Here is a 16285-nt window from a genome sequence, read left to right as displayed (position 1 = left end):
TGTCTCTGAAGAAAAACAGCTTCTTTTCCAGCAAAGCCTGTGGAGAGAAGATAGCACCCTACCCTCTCCCCACATCTCCCTTCACCCACAGCCCCATCCCTAGAGGCTGTCAGAGATGCAAGAAATAAGAGAGAGAGAGAGAGAGCAGGACGAGTGGAAGAGAAGGATGGAGCTGATGCCCTCCGATGTGAGGTGTGGGGTCTCTCCCCAGGAGGAGCGTTTAAGTAAAGGCCTGAAGCCAGTGGAGGAATGAGCTGTCTGTCGCTGGAAGAGAAGTGTGTTTCAGGGGAATCAGAGAGAAGGGAAATGCTCTGTGACTGAGGGGGCGTGGGGATTTCAAAGAACAGCCCGGGGTGCCATGTGGTCCAGCACCTGAGAGGAGAAGGCGGGGGGGGGGGGGGGGATGAGGTTCATTTTCACAAACGTTCCTGTTCTTCACATGAGCTGCCTCCACCTCCAGGTAAAAAAGTCTCACTTTTAAAGACTCACCTGAACCTCCCCTCCTCTATGAGACTGTCAGGGCCCCCAGACTCCTGGGTGGAGCGAGTGGACTCTCCACTGCCCTGTGATGGGGGTAACTTTCTGTATTACCAGCAGAGAATGAGCTTCTCAAAGAGAGATTTTGTTCTTTATCACTAGTGATAAAAATGTCCAGTAAATATTGGATGAATTTACAAATGAATCCAAGAAGGAATGATGCTAACATTTTCTTCCATCTTCACCATGGCCCATTAGAAACTGGGTATAGTAGGAACCCTGGGCTTCTGTTAAAAAGAATCTAGTAATGGTCAGGTCAGTCTTTAACCTTGTAGGTAGGTCCTAGGAATGAGACTCAGGCCAAAGCTTCCTGCTGCCTCCCCTCACTGAGAGTTGGTGACCAGTCAGCCCTTCTCTCTGTGTTCCACCCAGTGGGTGACAAGGTCTGCAGACTCCATGGGCCAATCTTCAACCTGGCTTGGCTCTCCTTGGCCACCCCAGATTCACAAGTGTGCATCTGGTACAGGGACCAAGAAGATGATGTCATTACCTGCTATGAGTCACAGCCCTGAGACCCTGGCTGATTTGCATTTGCTTCTGATGACAAGGGCGCCTGCCTGTCTCTGAACAGAGGGCTGGCCACGCTGCCCTGGTCAGCTTCCCACACAGACAACCTCCTGTCATTTCACCTTGACTCCTCCTGTCCCTTTGCCTTATTGGGACGTCTTGCCTGTGACAGCCACTGCTGTTCCTCACCCTGAATGAGGAAGTAGGTAAGTTCTTATGACCCCGAGAATCCCCAGGTGGTGAGTTATGTGGCCAGCCCTGGCCTTAGCACCCCAGGATGATCACCGACCTAGCCCGCACTGAATGCAGTTGATTCATTCTGCCTGAGAGAGAGGAGGAGAGGGTGGACTTGGGGTGGGTCCTGAAGGTATTTACTGAGTCAGAGATGCTGAGATCAGGCCTGGTTTTCCTGATGGGGAGTCTGAATCATCATTGAAAGATGGCAACCTTCCCCAGCAGTCTGGGGGCTCAGGAAGCCTGGCCAGCCTGCGGGCCCTCTGCTGCCCCTGAGTGAGCCCCTGCAGACAGCTGCTCCAGGGTCCATGGGCTGCTCTCCTCTTGGGGTTTTCTGGTGGTTTTGGTTCATTGCTCCCCTCACATCTCCTTGGACTATTCAGCACAAGTGATGTGTGCCTGTTCCCTGAGACACTGAACACACTGGGAATTCCTCCTTTTCTGTGACCTGGAGTTTTGTAAGCATCCTAAATATCTAACAGAATCAGGTACAAAATGTCAGAAGAAGAATGAAAATAAAGAGAAATGAAATGTTATTTTTTTTTTTTTTTTTTGCTGGACTCTGTCTTTTAAAAATTTAACTGATTGATTTCTTTTGGCTGCACTGGGCCGTCACTGCCACCACACACCCTTTCTGTCTGCAGTGTGACCTGCAGAGGCTGCTCCTCACTGTGGTGCTTGGGCTTCTCACTGTGGCGGCTTCTCCTGTTGTGGAGCACCTGCTTCAGGGTGTGCACGCTTCAGTACTCGGGGTGCACAGGCTTGGTTGCTCTGTGGCATGTGGGATCTTCCCAGACCAGAGATCAAACCTGTGTCCCCTCCACTGCACCTCCAGGGAAGTCCCTGGACTCAATCTTTTTGAAAGAACTGAATTTAGTTTCAGAAGGGAAGTATAGAAGTGGCAAACAAGGTCAATGGTGGTTGGGGATCTTTCAAGAACTACTCTAAAGGAAGTCCTAGGATGGCTGGAAAGAGCCCCCATGGTAAAATAAATGAAACAAAAACCAGACCCAGAATTAGAGCTGCTGGGGACAGAATGGGGCGGTGCTGGGCCTCTGGGCACCCTCTTCTCTTTCACATCAGCTGCTGCCCACAGACATCATTTAGGATAATAACCTCTGAGGGGGGGAGACTTGGCAGATTAGTTGGGGAGGGAACTCAAGGATTCTCACCATACTAGGTATAGCTTCTCATTCTCCTGTGGCCACTAGATCATCTGAGGTATTTATTTCAAGGGCGAACTTATGGTTGAGGCCTGAGCTCTCTTATGAAGACAAGAGAGTAGGTGGGACTTGTACTCAGAGGAAGCACACCCTTTTGGGAAAATGGGAAACCTGGAGATGAGCAGGGTGAAATGAAACAAATGATTATATTTCTTATCTTTTTAGAAGATGGAGAGTGTCAACTAATGTCAGAATATGCTTTGAGTGGGCACATAAATTTGTTCAATGAAGAATGTAATTAGTTTATTTTTTCTTTTCCTTAAAGACAAATACTTTCCTAAACAAAAATTATGAAATGATGACTGTTTCTGCCAATAATAGTTAGTAGGGCAGAAATCCATGTAGTATTTCACCATGTCTCTGAAGGTGTCAACTAGATTTCACCCCAAATTAAACTTCCTCTTCATTTGATGAGTGTGTCTGCCCTGTGGGACTGTGACACCCACCAGGGGACTCATGATGTATGTGCTCCTGCTTCTTTCCTGTGCAAGGGGGTTTAAGAGCTTATCTGTGCGGCCAGAGTGCCTGACCTTCCACCAAGACATGACTCCTTAGATTGTTTCACCCACCATTGAAAAGATTCAGAGTCGCTTGGCCACATATCTGAGGCCATGGATGATGGAACTAAGGTTAGGGCTCCAAAGCTGCCTGATTCCCACATGGGGAGGACTCAAGATGACTGAAGGCACTTGCATCCAGAGGGTCAGGGAAGGGCACAGCAGGAAGGGTGGGGACTCTAAATGACTTCAGTGGGTATCAGAGAACAAAGCCTGATGCATTTGATCAAGAATTAGTTATGGAAATGTTTGAGAGTGGTGTTTGTTCTGTGGAGTCAAATTCCCCAAACGATCACTGTGAGGGTTTCCTGGGATTTGATGTAAATCATAGGAATTGAGTATTAATTAAATAACTCTGAATAAGTAGATCTAATCAGAGTATAAAGCTCATGACTTTCATTTTTTTCTGTGTAAAATGGAAATATTACTACATTGTTTATGCGGGGAGTAGCCCATAGTATTTTTGGAGAGGGCAATGGCACCCCACTCCAGTGTTCTTGCCTGGAGAATCCCAGGGACGGGGGAGCCTGGTGGGCTGCCATCTATGGGGTCGCACAGAGTCGGACACGACTGAAGCGACTTAGCAGCAGTAGCAGCAGCCCCTAGTGTTTTACCTTTGACCCCAGAGAAAGGAGGGTTCCCTATTTCTCTGCATGCCCGTGGTTTGGTGAGAGGAGTCACCCCCAGGTGAATGGTTGGGGACTCATGCCTGGAGTATCTAGCAGGGCTTTAAAGGCTTGGCTCTCATGACTTCTTTCCATCTCCCCAGCTTTATCTGGTCAGTTTCAACCATCCTGCATGAGGATGCAGAGGAGGACAGTGGTGGCTGAGTTCTTGACCTTGAAACAATGAGAGGGACTTGCTCTCAGTCCAGGTTTGATCTGTGTCTTGCCAAATTGTCCGGTTTCTCCTTTCAGCTTGGATCTTCTAACACCACCCAGGAAATACTAATGCCAGTAACATCCACCACTCTGTTAGGCATATGGCAGCTCAGGGACTGATATGGAAACACCCTCTTTCTGTCATTCACACCCACTTGTTACAGCATCTGTAAAGGTTGTGACTTTAGAGGACAGATGGGAGAGGTTTCTATTAAAAAAAAAAAAAAAAAAACAACCTTCAGGCTCACTAGAGAAAAATCCCCTGACTTACCATGTGAATGGCTACAATGGCCTCAGGTGTGTAGTGAGCATAGAGGATAGTGATGAGTGTGAAAGAAGTCTCCAAACCAGGAGAACAGGCATGTCATCAGGTGAGCCCAGTGTGACAGAAGCTGGGGCAGAGGTGGTGATGGGCAAGAAGGAGTAATGAGGGATTATTTATTTTTCCTAATTTTAAAAAATATTAAGCTTTTATAGACTATATTTGAACATTTTGGTAGCTATAAAACAGATAAATAAAATTTTCTCACTACCTTCTTGACAATAACTCAGTTTCTCTCTGTTCTTAAACTTTGTTCAAGTTTGAAAATTGAATGCAATATGTGTTGATTCTTATTTCTTAATGGTGACTGTGCATTGAGGAGAGAGGGTAGAGTGGACCGAATAAAGTGCAGGGCGCTGGACAGCAAACTGCAGACTAGGGCGCCCCAAGCCCGCACTCCCCACGGTGAAGTCAGCAAAGCAACCAGGGTCTGCCAGCGCAGAGGACCCGAGAAGCAGCAACAATGATCTCTTTTCTGCTCCCACCATTGCCAGCCCTAGCAGGAGTCCAGATTAGCTCCTGGGGTGTGTGTGTGCCTCTATGTTTGTACGTGGGTGTGTGTGTGTGTGTGTGTGTGTGTGTGTATTTCTTCCTGCCACATAAGTGAGCCTGGATGCTTCAAGTAAGCAATGGTCATGCCATGCAAACAGCACAGTGAAAAGGGTAGTGTCTTTGGGAGTTGAGTGTGCACACAGAGTTTGTATAATGGGTCCAGGTGCAAACTTCCGGTTGTTCCCGTGGTTCATACCTGTTTTGTGAGGGGAATGGTCTTCCCTTGGGATATCAGCTCAAAGCTTATGGAGAGAAGGACTACACAGGTGTATGTTAGAGCCAGCAGCTCTGGGCATGGATGATTGGGCAAACCAAGTGAATTGCTCGAGGCTTCTGATGTGAAGGAAGAGACTGTGGACATAGGGATCCCAGGCCTGCAGAGTCAGAGTTCTGATTGCCTGCAGGGGCTGTGGGTGTTAGTGGAGCAGAGACGTGGAGGGGCTGAGATGCCAGCTGCCTGTCCCAAGACTATAGCAGGAGGGAGCAGAAAAGCACGTAGTGTGGCCCATCTTTGTTTCTGGCACGTCTTTCTGTCCAGACACCAGGCTACAGGGAAGACTTGATTCTTGCTCTTTAAAACCGCTTTAGCTATTCTAACTCTTTATTTTTCCACTTCACTTTTTTAAAAAGGTATATATATATACCACTGGAAGTGCTAAAACTTTCTGTTTTCATTTGACAGTTTGCCATCGACATCTTTCCAAGTCAATACCTATGGATCTAACTCATTTAAATAACAGCAATAAACCAAAAAGCAAATTGACAATCTTGTGTTATGTGAATGCACTGAAAATTTACTTAACTGGTCCCTTGCCGTGTTTTCTAAATATTCTGTTATTACGTAATGCTGATATCAACATTCTTAATATATATTTAGTTGCACAAATGTTCTCACACACCCGTTTTTTGTCACCTGGCTTTGCTTGGTAAAGACTAAAAGTCCAATTACATAGTCAAGTTTTCAGTCGTTTCCTTTATGGCTTCTGAGCCTTGTATTTTTGTGCTTTAGCAACATCTCAACTCTGAAATTACAGAATAAAACGTATTCCGTGCTTTTGTTCTTTCTGTTTTACTTTCACGGTTCCAGCTCACAGTTCACACAGCCCAGCCCCCTGCAGAATCTCCCTTGCTCAGGTTGGCCTGGGCCTTGCAATCTCGCGGGGAGGGCCTCTCCGCCGCGGCCTCCTGCTTTCCACCCGCCCTGGGCCACCTGGGCCTCTGCCGCCTGGGCCGCTCCGCGCCGTGCTCCCTGAGCGGGGAGCTCCCTCCGAGGCTGAGGCCCCCGGCGAGCTCGGGCGTTCGGGCGGTCGTCGCCGCTGCGGCCTGCCGGCGACGGCGCCTCGTCCCGGGGACACTCGAACCGGTTGTCGGGCGCCCCTGGCGGCCGCTTTCAGAGCGTTCCTTTCCTTCGGCGACCTTCAAAGGGCTGCGATTCAGCCGGCAAACCCGGCGCAGAGCTCCAGAGGCCGGCATCACAAGGGCGGCGATAACAGCGGTGCTGCGGAGACCTGGGCCTGCCTGTTCCTGCTGAAGATTGGACCGCAGGTTTTCGGGGTGGCGGCGGTCTCGTACCTCGGTGGTGGGTGGCTGCTTGTTCTGGTCGACCAGCATCTCCCTCGTCCCTCCATCCGCGGGGCCTCGGAGCGGGCAGGAAGAGGGTCTTCAGCGCCAGAGCGCCTGTGGCTCAACGGCCAGGCTCCTGGGTCACCGTTTAGGGCGTTCGTTTCCCCTCCGCGGTACACCCGCTCTAGGCTCCGGGGCTTGGCCAGCCGGCCAGAGTCCGTGCTCGTAGAGCTCGTTACCGTGCGCGCCGGGGCCCCGTCTTCGGGCCTGGACGCGCCCTGCTCCCGCTTGAATCGAACGTGCAGGCTTGCGTGGTGAGAACGGGCCGTGTCTCTAGGAGCGGGAGGGCGGTCGGGACGTTTCCTCTGCCCGTGGTCAGCGCTGGGCTATAGCTCGCGAATGAGAGTGACCGTGCCCCGAGCGGTGTCCTGAGGCCACATTGTCCAGTTTTCCGGTTTCGGCTGGGAGTGGTCGTGTGTCTCAGTCGGCGGACGGCGCTGGGTTCCCGCCAGCCGTCCCTGAATCCCGGCCTTCCTCTGGAGTGGGGACGGGCCGAACGCGCGGGACAAGGTGGCGCTGGACGGAGCGCCCGGCCATCCCCGCGGCACCACAGTCCCTGTGCACGGGGCCTCATGACCTGGAGTTCAGGTCCGCACCAGGGCCGGAAGCGGGGTAGCTGCTCCACGACAGCCACTGTCGTTTCTCCAAGCTCTGTGATCGTCCGCAGGCTGGGCTGCGTCTTCGTGGGGATCGCCTGTGGTCCCTTCTGTTCCCCTTGCGGCCTCGGCGGCTGTGTGGACCCCACACACGTGCCCCCTCACCGAGGGTCACATCAGGGAACGTGGCAGGCGAGCAAGGAGGTCGCCCAATGCGCGGCTCCAGTCCTGCCTGGGCTCGGCGGTCAGAAGCGCCAAATGTTTGAGACACAGAAAGCGTCCGGGGCCGTCCCGTGAGGGTCTTGGGGAGACGCGAGCCTGGCGCATCTTTAGTCTCAAAAGAGCCTCTGAACACGCGTGAAAGGGAGGACGCGGGAGCGAGAAATGCAAATGCAACCTGGTAGGCTGCAGTTCAGGGTTCTCTAAGAGTCGGACACGACTGACTGCACTTTCACTTTTCATTTTCATGCGTTGGAGAAGGAAATGGCAACCCATTCCAGTGTTCTTGCCTGGAGAATCCCGGGGACGGGGGAGCCTGGTGGGCTGCCATCTATGGGGTCGCACAGAGTCGGACACAACTGAAGCGACTTAGGAGCAGCAGCAGCAGGAGGTTTTAGTAGATGAAAGTACTGAAATCTATAATAATGAAAATTACTATTATCGTTGTTACTCGACGTTACTGTAATTATTACCGTTGTCTGTAATTATAAAGTTTATCCACAAACCAGCTGCTCAGTTGAAGATGACCAAAGAGGAGTTTCAGTATGTCTAAATATTTGTTTCAAAGCAGAGGGAACTCTACAACCCACGAGGCCATACCCCCCAGCAACCATTCTGGCAATCCACACCCCCAAACTCTGCTGCAATAGGCCTCAAGGTCCGGTCTGGGTCAGTGACTGTTTCCTTCTGTATCCTTTCCAGTTAGAAACAAATCAGTGGGAACAGGTTCCTCTAAGCAATCCCATGAGTGCCCCTCGTCCCATGAGCCTGCTTCCAGCTTTCTTACATCACAAGCTCTGAGCAGGACCTGCCTTCCTGTTTTGCTACCGCTCCTATGCGTACTCCTAGTCTCAGCCTAATGCAAGTGGTGCTGGCTGACCCCTTGCAATGCAAATAGTAGCTGCTAAATTTACCTACTGATCTGTATTTTAAAATCTTCATAAACATGGTAATGGAAGCATAATATTGAGTCAGGAACATGTGTGACATTGTTAACGATCTCCTTACTATTTAGACATTACATGTAGGGCTCCTTATAACTTTTCCATTCCAAAACTAAAGCTATTCAAGGAGGGGAGAGAGGCTCAAGAAGCAAGTGATATACATATATATAAATAATTATGGCTAATTTGCATGGTTGTATGGCAGAAACCAACACAAAATGGTAAAACAATTTTCCACCAATTAAAAAAAATTTTGAGAAAGAATACTAAAGCTATTCGAATGCCTTTTGTATGCAAAGACATATTTCCACATTACTTTTTTCACTTTTTTAGTAGAATTCTAAAATTGGAATGACAAGAGGTTTATTGACATCTTTAAAAATTGCTTTCTAGAAACATATCCATTTATGTATGTGTGTACTGTGCACTAGCCTTCATTTAATTGCCATACTTTGAAAAAAATTAATGTGGAAGGAATTGTTTTATTTTTTGCTTGTGAGACCAATATTTTATGTTTTTGTGTTTTTATTCATTATGGAATCTCGCCTGTATGTCCTCAGATTGATATTCGATAAAGACTCAAAGGAATCATTAAGCAGTGGTGGAACTTTTTCTCTGGGTAGCTCCCTCCTTTTTGATGCTCTGCCACACAGATTATAGCCTCCCTGGCCTCCCAGCTCACCAGTGTTCTCAATTCAGATTTTTGCCAGAATGTTTATGGTTCCTCTGCCTGCAGCTGCAGCGTGAAAACCCCCTGAAGGCAGAGAGCTGCGGAGTCATCAGGTTGATGTGTGTGCTCACCTTCACTCGAGGAACCTTGTCCTGGAACCCTAACACTGCCTGCTGTTCAGGGTCTGAGAACCGTTTCCTATTTTGTTCAGCTTTCTAATTCCCAGTGGTAGGTGAGGAAGTCTAGACGCTGTTCCTCTTATCATTGCAGGAAGCGGAACCCTTTCCAGGGCCCTAGAGTGGGCTCACACGTGCTGACAAGGCAAGAGACTTGATTGAAAGGGGCACCCAGGAGGACAGCAGCAGGGTGAGGAAGCCCAGGGGACTTCTCTGCCATGTGACCTGCAGTCTCAGGTTTTATGGTGATGGGGTTGGTTTCCGGGTTGTCTCTGGCCAAGCATTCTGACTCAGGGTTCATTTCATGTGTTTTGCTCAGCTTTCTAATTGCCAGTTAATACTGGTGAGAGAGTCCAGACACTCTTTGTATTTATTTGGAAGCAGAAATCACATTTTATTTTAAGAGAAAATTATACTTTTGCATCAATAATTTAAAATCACCTAACCACACATGCTTGAAGGTGTCTTTCGTTTCATATTCTTTGTTTTGCTCATGAACATGTTAAAATAAAATGAACTATCAGGAGACACACTTAGATGGTTTTTCCCACCCCCTAGAAGAACTTTATGCCAATAAATCCTGGGTAAGGTCTTAGAGTCTCTGAGTTTGAATCCTTCAGGTACTATCAAGTCACTGTGGCAATTTTTGCTCTGTTTTCATAAGACCTGTTAGTGTAATAAGTCACACTAAATTTTCCCAAGGCTTATATTGTGGAGAATTATTTTTTCTCCCAAATCCCAGTGTCCATCTTCTTTTTCAGCCACTAGCAGTTCATTCTGCTCTAAAGTGTGCAGTTCACTGTCTCTGGATTGGCTTGAGGTGACCACCTGTGTGACACTTGGCAGCTCCCATCTCATTTCTAATCCATGAATTTGAATTAAAGGGACTTTAAGGCTCTTACATTTGTTACTCAATAAATACTTATCAACTGAGAATTGTAATCACTGGAGGCACATTAATAAGTGAACAGATAGGGACCCTGACTTCATGTGACTTTCTGGAGTATGCAGACTCTTATAAATAAAAATTTTAATTGGGGAAAATGTTTTGATTAGCATTATAAAGAAAAAACTGAGCTTTCCAGGTGACACAGTGGTAAAGTGCCGGGAGCCGCATATTGCATATTGAGTTCCTATTGCATATTGCATATTGAGTGCAGCACTTTCCACAGCATCATCTTTCAGGATCTGGAATAGCTCAACTGGAATTCTATCACTGCCGGTAGCCAGAGTGAGGTACTCCGCCTGTGACAAAGGTCATGAGGAAGGAGGCTCGACATACGCAAAGCGGGATAGAGCCTCAGGAGTCCCCTGGAACTCCTCGAGCATCTACCCCCATAACCAGAGCCTGCCTACTTTACTACTTTGTGCTCACCTACACCTCTGACTTTACGGGGCTGACCACCTCTTTGGAGAAGGAGTTAACTTAGAGCTCCAGTTTATAATAATTCCTGGGCGTGATAAGAGTGTTTTAACCTACAAACTCCTCTGAAGGTTCTCTGGCCTGCCTGACAGGCTTGTCCGCCACATGTGATCCTCACAGCCTCCCAACCGTGAGAGGCACAAGATGCTTTAAACCTTCTAAAAACAGGTTCCTTAGAAAAGTTAGAAAACTATTAGTATAAGTATAATGGGCTGATTAGAAATTGTATTGGTGAAGGGTTTTTCATTTGTTGAGCCAATGTTTGTTGCTAAGTCTCCATATCCCCTGCCCTTACACACATTAATGAATATATAGAATTAACCTTTGATATTAATCACGTTAGACCTTAGGCTAAGTAAATTCTTTCCTTAACTAAAACCCACTACACCCTCACCCTGTAGGAATGTAACTTTATTTGGGTGGCGTCTGTTTTGAGAATAATCAGCCCTGGAGAAATAAGTGTCCTGATTGACTGACCCGCTGTCACAAGGAGAGGGTCAAATTGTCAGCAGGCCCCCCTGGCCAGAAGATGATGTAACACCCCTAAGACCTCTGTATACATTTGTATGAAGCACCTGACTTTGATAAAAGTCAGGACTGCTGACCCCTCGTGACTTTTGCATAACATCTCAGTGTATAAAAGTAGACCATGGAAAATAAAGAATTGGGATCAGTTTCTCAAAATACTGGTCTCCCCATGTCGTTCTCTCTCTCACTCTGGTTGAGTCTCCATCTGGAGCCTGGAACCCACCATGCTTACTAATTATGCCTGGGCTTCTAAGATCCGACCGGGAGGCCTCAGTGTCTCCTCTCCTTCGGGAGAACGGAAGGACGCCTGCGGCCTGGTAAGTGGTGCAAACTTCTTGTCTTGAAGTTTTATTGGTCTCCCAGCGTAAACCAAGCTACTCAGCCTCTTTTCTCCACTGAATTTTCCTACTGAGCTATCCTCATCCTATTACTCTTTATATCTTTGATAAAATATTTAAATAAATAGGTCGCCGACGCCTTCCCGCTTCAATACCCTGGATCAGCCGGGCAGGACCCCGCAGTAAAGAATCCACCTGCCAAGCAGGAGACATGCGTTCAATCTCTGGGTCAGGAAAATCCCCTGGAAAAGAAAATGGCAACCCAATCCAGTATTCCTGCCTGGGAAATCCCAGGGATAGAGGACCCTGGCAGGCTGCAGTCCCTGGGGTCGCAAGAGCCAGACATGACTTAGTGACTAAAAACAACACTTGATGGAAAACATCAGGGTCACGAGGGATGGTAAAGGGGAAACACCAGCATTAGACAGGCTGGTCCAAGAATGCCCATCCGAGAGGTTAATATCTGAGCTGCCATCCAGATGAGCAGAAAACAGCAGCCACTTTAAGCTCTAGGACAACGGCATTCTAGGAGAGGGAAGAGCAGGGACAAGGGTCCTGAGATGGGCACCAACTTGGAGGGTGGAAACACATGGGGGCTGAGTTGACATGAGTGAGTGCAAACGTGGTGAAGGGAAGGAGGGGCTGGGGAGGAGGGGCGGGAGGGAGGGGCGGGGAGAAGAGGGGCGGAGTCAGTGCTAGCTCAGTGCTGCCAGTCCCTGATCCCGGGATTTGATCCTGCTCTGAATACTTCTCACATAAATACAGAACACTGATGCCCCGTCCCCACACAGATGGATGACACAGGTCCCTGGCAGTCAGACAGAGTGCATGCAGTAAGTCAAGGCACCAGCAAGATCACAGGATCTGAGATCAGCAGGAACCTTGATGGTACCAGAGAGCCTATTTTAAACTCAGGAGACTGAAGAGCAATTTTTGTAGTCTTGGCCAGTATGAACCAAAATGAATTTATTTCTACAGTTTGCAGAACTGTTGCCTCAAAAAAAAAAAAAAGGGATTTTCATAAAGTTTATGTAGAAAAGATACATAGAACCCATGCCTAGAAGTCCTACTTCCAAGGGAGAAAGCCACCGGGAAAACTGCTTGGAAAGGTTAAGGAATGTGACTTTTAATTATAAAAGAGAAAGACACTAAAATACAAGAAAAGTTCTGAGACAAAAAGGGTTAAACCAAACCTGGCAGGCTTTGTCCAGGTGAAAAGGTGGCTACCCAGCACACAGCACACTTCCTCACGTTGCTGGGATTATTCCTACCATGCTTTCCCATGACTGTAGCCTGCCAGGCTTCTCTGTGCATGGAATTCTCCAGGCAAGAATACTGGAGTGGGTTGCCATTTTCTTCTCCAGGGGATCTTCCTGACCCAAGGATCAAACCCGTGCCTCTGGCATTGCAGGCAGATTCTTTACGACCCGAACCACCAGGGAAGCCATTGCACTTTACATGGTGCCAATTTAAAATTCAGTTTAAGTAATTTTTTTCAGGTTAAGTGTTCCAAATAGCTCCCCCTTGATGTTATCTGCACACTGGCACATGTAGTCTGCAGGAACCCCCTCTTTCCTGAAGACCTGCAGTCACCACCCTTCTCCACACATGTCTCCTATTACATCTGCCCACTGGTGTCATGGGCTCTCTGCCCGACGCTGCACAGAACTGTTGCCGGCGGGAGGGAGGGATCTCTTTTTAGGCAGGGAGTCATTCTGTCAGCCATCACCTAAACGTCATCGTCCTCCCATCTGAGATTGTATTTCTATGTTCCTTAAAAGAGCATTTTAACAAAATCTCAATTTGAACATGAGTGGGTTTTACCTGCCAAATTTTATCTGTCTTTCATTGTATACTATGGTCTGATTTTGCCCTTAGTCTCTCATGAAGCAACTTGCCAGGACTTATGAATGACTTCTGATCCCTTTTCCATTTACCGCCACCCTTCTGTGGCACATGCTTCTGTGGCACGTCCTTATTGCCATGATGCTCCCTTCCTTTTGGAATGCCTGCTGCTGCCTTCCTGCCTCTCTGCTGCATCCTTGCCCGTGTGTGTCTCTCCCTGGCACTCACAGCAGGTTCACAGCAGACTCACTCACATGCTGTTCCCTTTGGAGTCCCCGCCTCCCATTTTAGCTGTGATATTTGGGGACAAATTCCCAACTATGTATCTCCAACCGAGACTCCTGCTCCCATGTCTGGGCTCTGTAGAATCTTCACCTGAATAATTACCATGGATAAAACCTAATATACCTTTCCTTCTCTGCAGTTACACCCCTTACAGACCCTCCCTCTCTCCTGGGCACCAGGCTCCCTGGTTCAGATCATCCATGACCCATTTGTCTACACTCAAGGAGTTATCTGGCCACGTTGGCTCCAGCTCTAATGGAGTGAGTTGAGCAGTGATGGACCCAGAGAAGAGTGGAGACAACAGGTACGTACCTGGTGATGTTGTAACTGCACCAAGAATAAAGGGCAGTGCTGATGATAGAACAGACTGTAGAGGGTTTCTCAAGGTTAGAAAACGTTGGAAAGCAGTTTTAAACACAGGTGGGGGAGTGGTGTGATGGAGAAGTTGCAGTTTAAAGACAAAGGCTCATTGCTGGCTCAGAAGGATCTTACTGGTAGCATCTTATCAAATGCTCTTTCTGTTACAAATATTCCAGGTTACAAATCCTTTGGAAATATATCCTACACATTTGCTAGCAGCAGAATAGCACAGGTCACAGTTCTCCATTGCAGCATTGTTCATAATATAAACAGAGTGCTGCATATCAGTGTTCATCCCACTGTGGATGGGCAAAGTGTATTAAATAGTACATCATCCATTCAGTGCACAGCTCTGCAGGAAATTATGTCCTGATAGAGGACAATTTCCAAGGCATTGTCAAATAAATAAAAGCAACATGTACAAAACACCATGCTTAATATACCACTATGTATGTTTTGAATTAGGGCATGAAGGAGAAATATATTTTCATGTTTGCTTATAAGGAACTCTAGAAGGATCCATAAGAAACAAAATACTACCTGTGGAGGCAGATGGCCCTGGACACACAGGCTAAATGACGGGAGGCACAGATTAAGGCAAAGTGTATTTTCAGTATCTTGAATCATGTGCCTGTATTATAACCTTTTGGGATTTTCAGTAAATTGAATTTTTAAAACCTCCAAAGAATAAAATGCATTTTACTCTTTTTTTTTTACTATATTATTTTACTGTTTTTACCAACTGAATGACTTTCTGGTTATTTTACCATGGTTGTTGTTTGGCTTCTCTAAAATGTCTATTCATGAGTTTTTTCTAGTGGTTTTGACATTTTTATTTTAACTGTGGTAAGAAACAAAAAGATTTTTCTCAACACCCTAGGTAGTTCGTCCTTTTCTTTTTTCCTCCTTTTGGATACTTTATATACTTTGTGAGTTTTGGCATCATTTTCATAACTTTTACTTGCAAGAAAGAGGATAAAGCTATGCTAGTTTGCTAGGGTTGCCAGAATAGAATATCACAGACTGAGACTGAAATAACAGAATTTCTCCAGACTATCCCATCTCACAGTGCTCAGCTGCTCAGAGCTCTCCCTTACTGTTCTGTTTTGTCTTATCAGCAGTTACGTTTCCTCTTTGTTACTGATTTTAGTTGTCTTTTTTCTTAGTCAATATAGCTAAAGATTTGTTACTTTTGTTGACCTATTTGAAGTAACTTTTGTTTAAAATTGATTTCTTTGGTTTTCCTCTTCTGAATATTTATTTGAGAGCTAATCTTTACTATTTTCACTCCTTCTTCCAGCTTTGAGTTTGGTCTGCTCTCCCTTTTCTGCCTAGGGTAAAGATAGGTTGCTTATTGAGCTTTTTTCTAATGTATGCATTCACAGCTTTACATTTCATTGTTGGTGATGTTTTTGCAGAATCCCATACATGCTGGTATGTTCTGTTTATAGTTTGATTTGTCTCCAGGTATTTTCTAAGTTCCTTTTTTAATTATTTTTTAGCTTACTGGTTATTTAAGAGTGTGTTTAATCTTCACATACTTGTGGATTTTCCCACTTTTCCTTCCACTATTGATTTTTCGTTTCATTGCTTTGTGACAGGAAAAAGTTCCTTTGTATGATTTGAGTCTATTTAGAGTTGACTTATTTTCTGGCCCAACATATGGTCAATTTTGGAGAATGTTCCCCGTGCACTTGTGAAAAGTATGAAATCTATCTCTGCCCAGGTCACAGGTGCCCTAGCTGCACGGTTCTTAGGGGTCACCTCTCACTGTCGGGCATGACTGTTGGGTCGGTCGGCCATTTTCATGCATTAGTCACACGGGGAGATCACTGGGACAAAAGGGACGCCTTTCTGTCAGCCGCTGACTCTCAGTACCCCATTCTATGGCAGATAGTCTAAGAGTGAGCTCTGGTACATCCCGAGCCTCTCTCAGACTCACCCCTTGGCTACATTCTCAGAAACTGGAAATTTTAGCCCTGCAAAAGGCCTGGCCCAAATACAAACTCAGTTCAGTTCAGTCGCTCAGTCGTGTCCGACTCTTTGTGACCCCATGGACTGCAGCATGCCAGGCCTCTCTGTCCATCACCGACTCCCGGAACTTGCTCAAATTCATGACCATTGAGTTGGTGATGCCATCCAACCATCTCATCCTCTGTCATCCCCTTCTCCTCCTGCCCTCAATCTCTCCCAGCATCAGGGGCTTTTCAAATGAGTCAGCTCTTCACATCAGGTGGCCAAAATATTGGAGTTTCAGCTTCAACATCAGTCCTTCCAATGAACACCAAGGACTGATCTCCTTTAGGATGGACTGGTTGGATCTCCTTGCAGTCCAAGGGACTCTCAAGAATCTTCTCCAACACCACAGTTCAAAAGCATCAATTCTTTTGTGCTAAGCTCTCTGTATAGTCCAACTCTTACATCCATACATGACTACTGGAAAAACCATAGCTTTAACTAGAAGG

The 16285-nt window shown here is 46.9% G+C and overlaps 1 long non-coding RNA gene across 1 annotated transcript; it reads left to right on the top strand.

The window, feature by feature from the left end:
• The first annotated feature begins 7435 nt into the window (after positions 1-7435).
• On the top strand, positions 7436-14482 carry LOC138987180 (uncharacterized). The gene is made up of 3 exons (XR_011463580.1): positions 7436-9231; positions 13600-13764; positions 14286-14482. It is a non-coding gene; the product is annotated as an uncharacterized lncRNA (long non-coding RNA).
• Positions 14483-16285: the final 1803 nt, after the last annotated feature.

This window comes from Bos mutus, unplaced genomic scaffold (assembly GCF_027580195.1).
Source record: "Bos mutus isolate GX-2022 unplaced genomic scaffold, NWIPB_WYAK_1.1 CTG967, whole genome shotgun sequence".
Taxonomy (NCBI): Eukaryota; Metazoa; Chordata; class Mammalia; order Artiodactyla; family Bovidae; genus Bos; species Bos mutus.
This window is presented reverse-complemented; position numbering and strand designations above follow the sequence as displayed.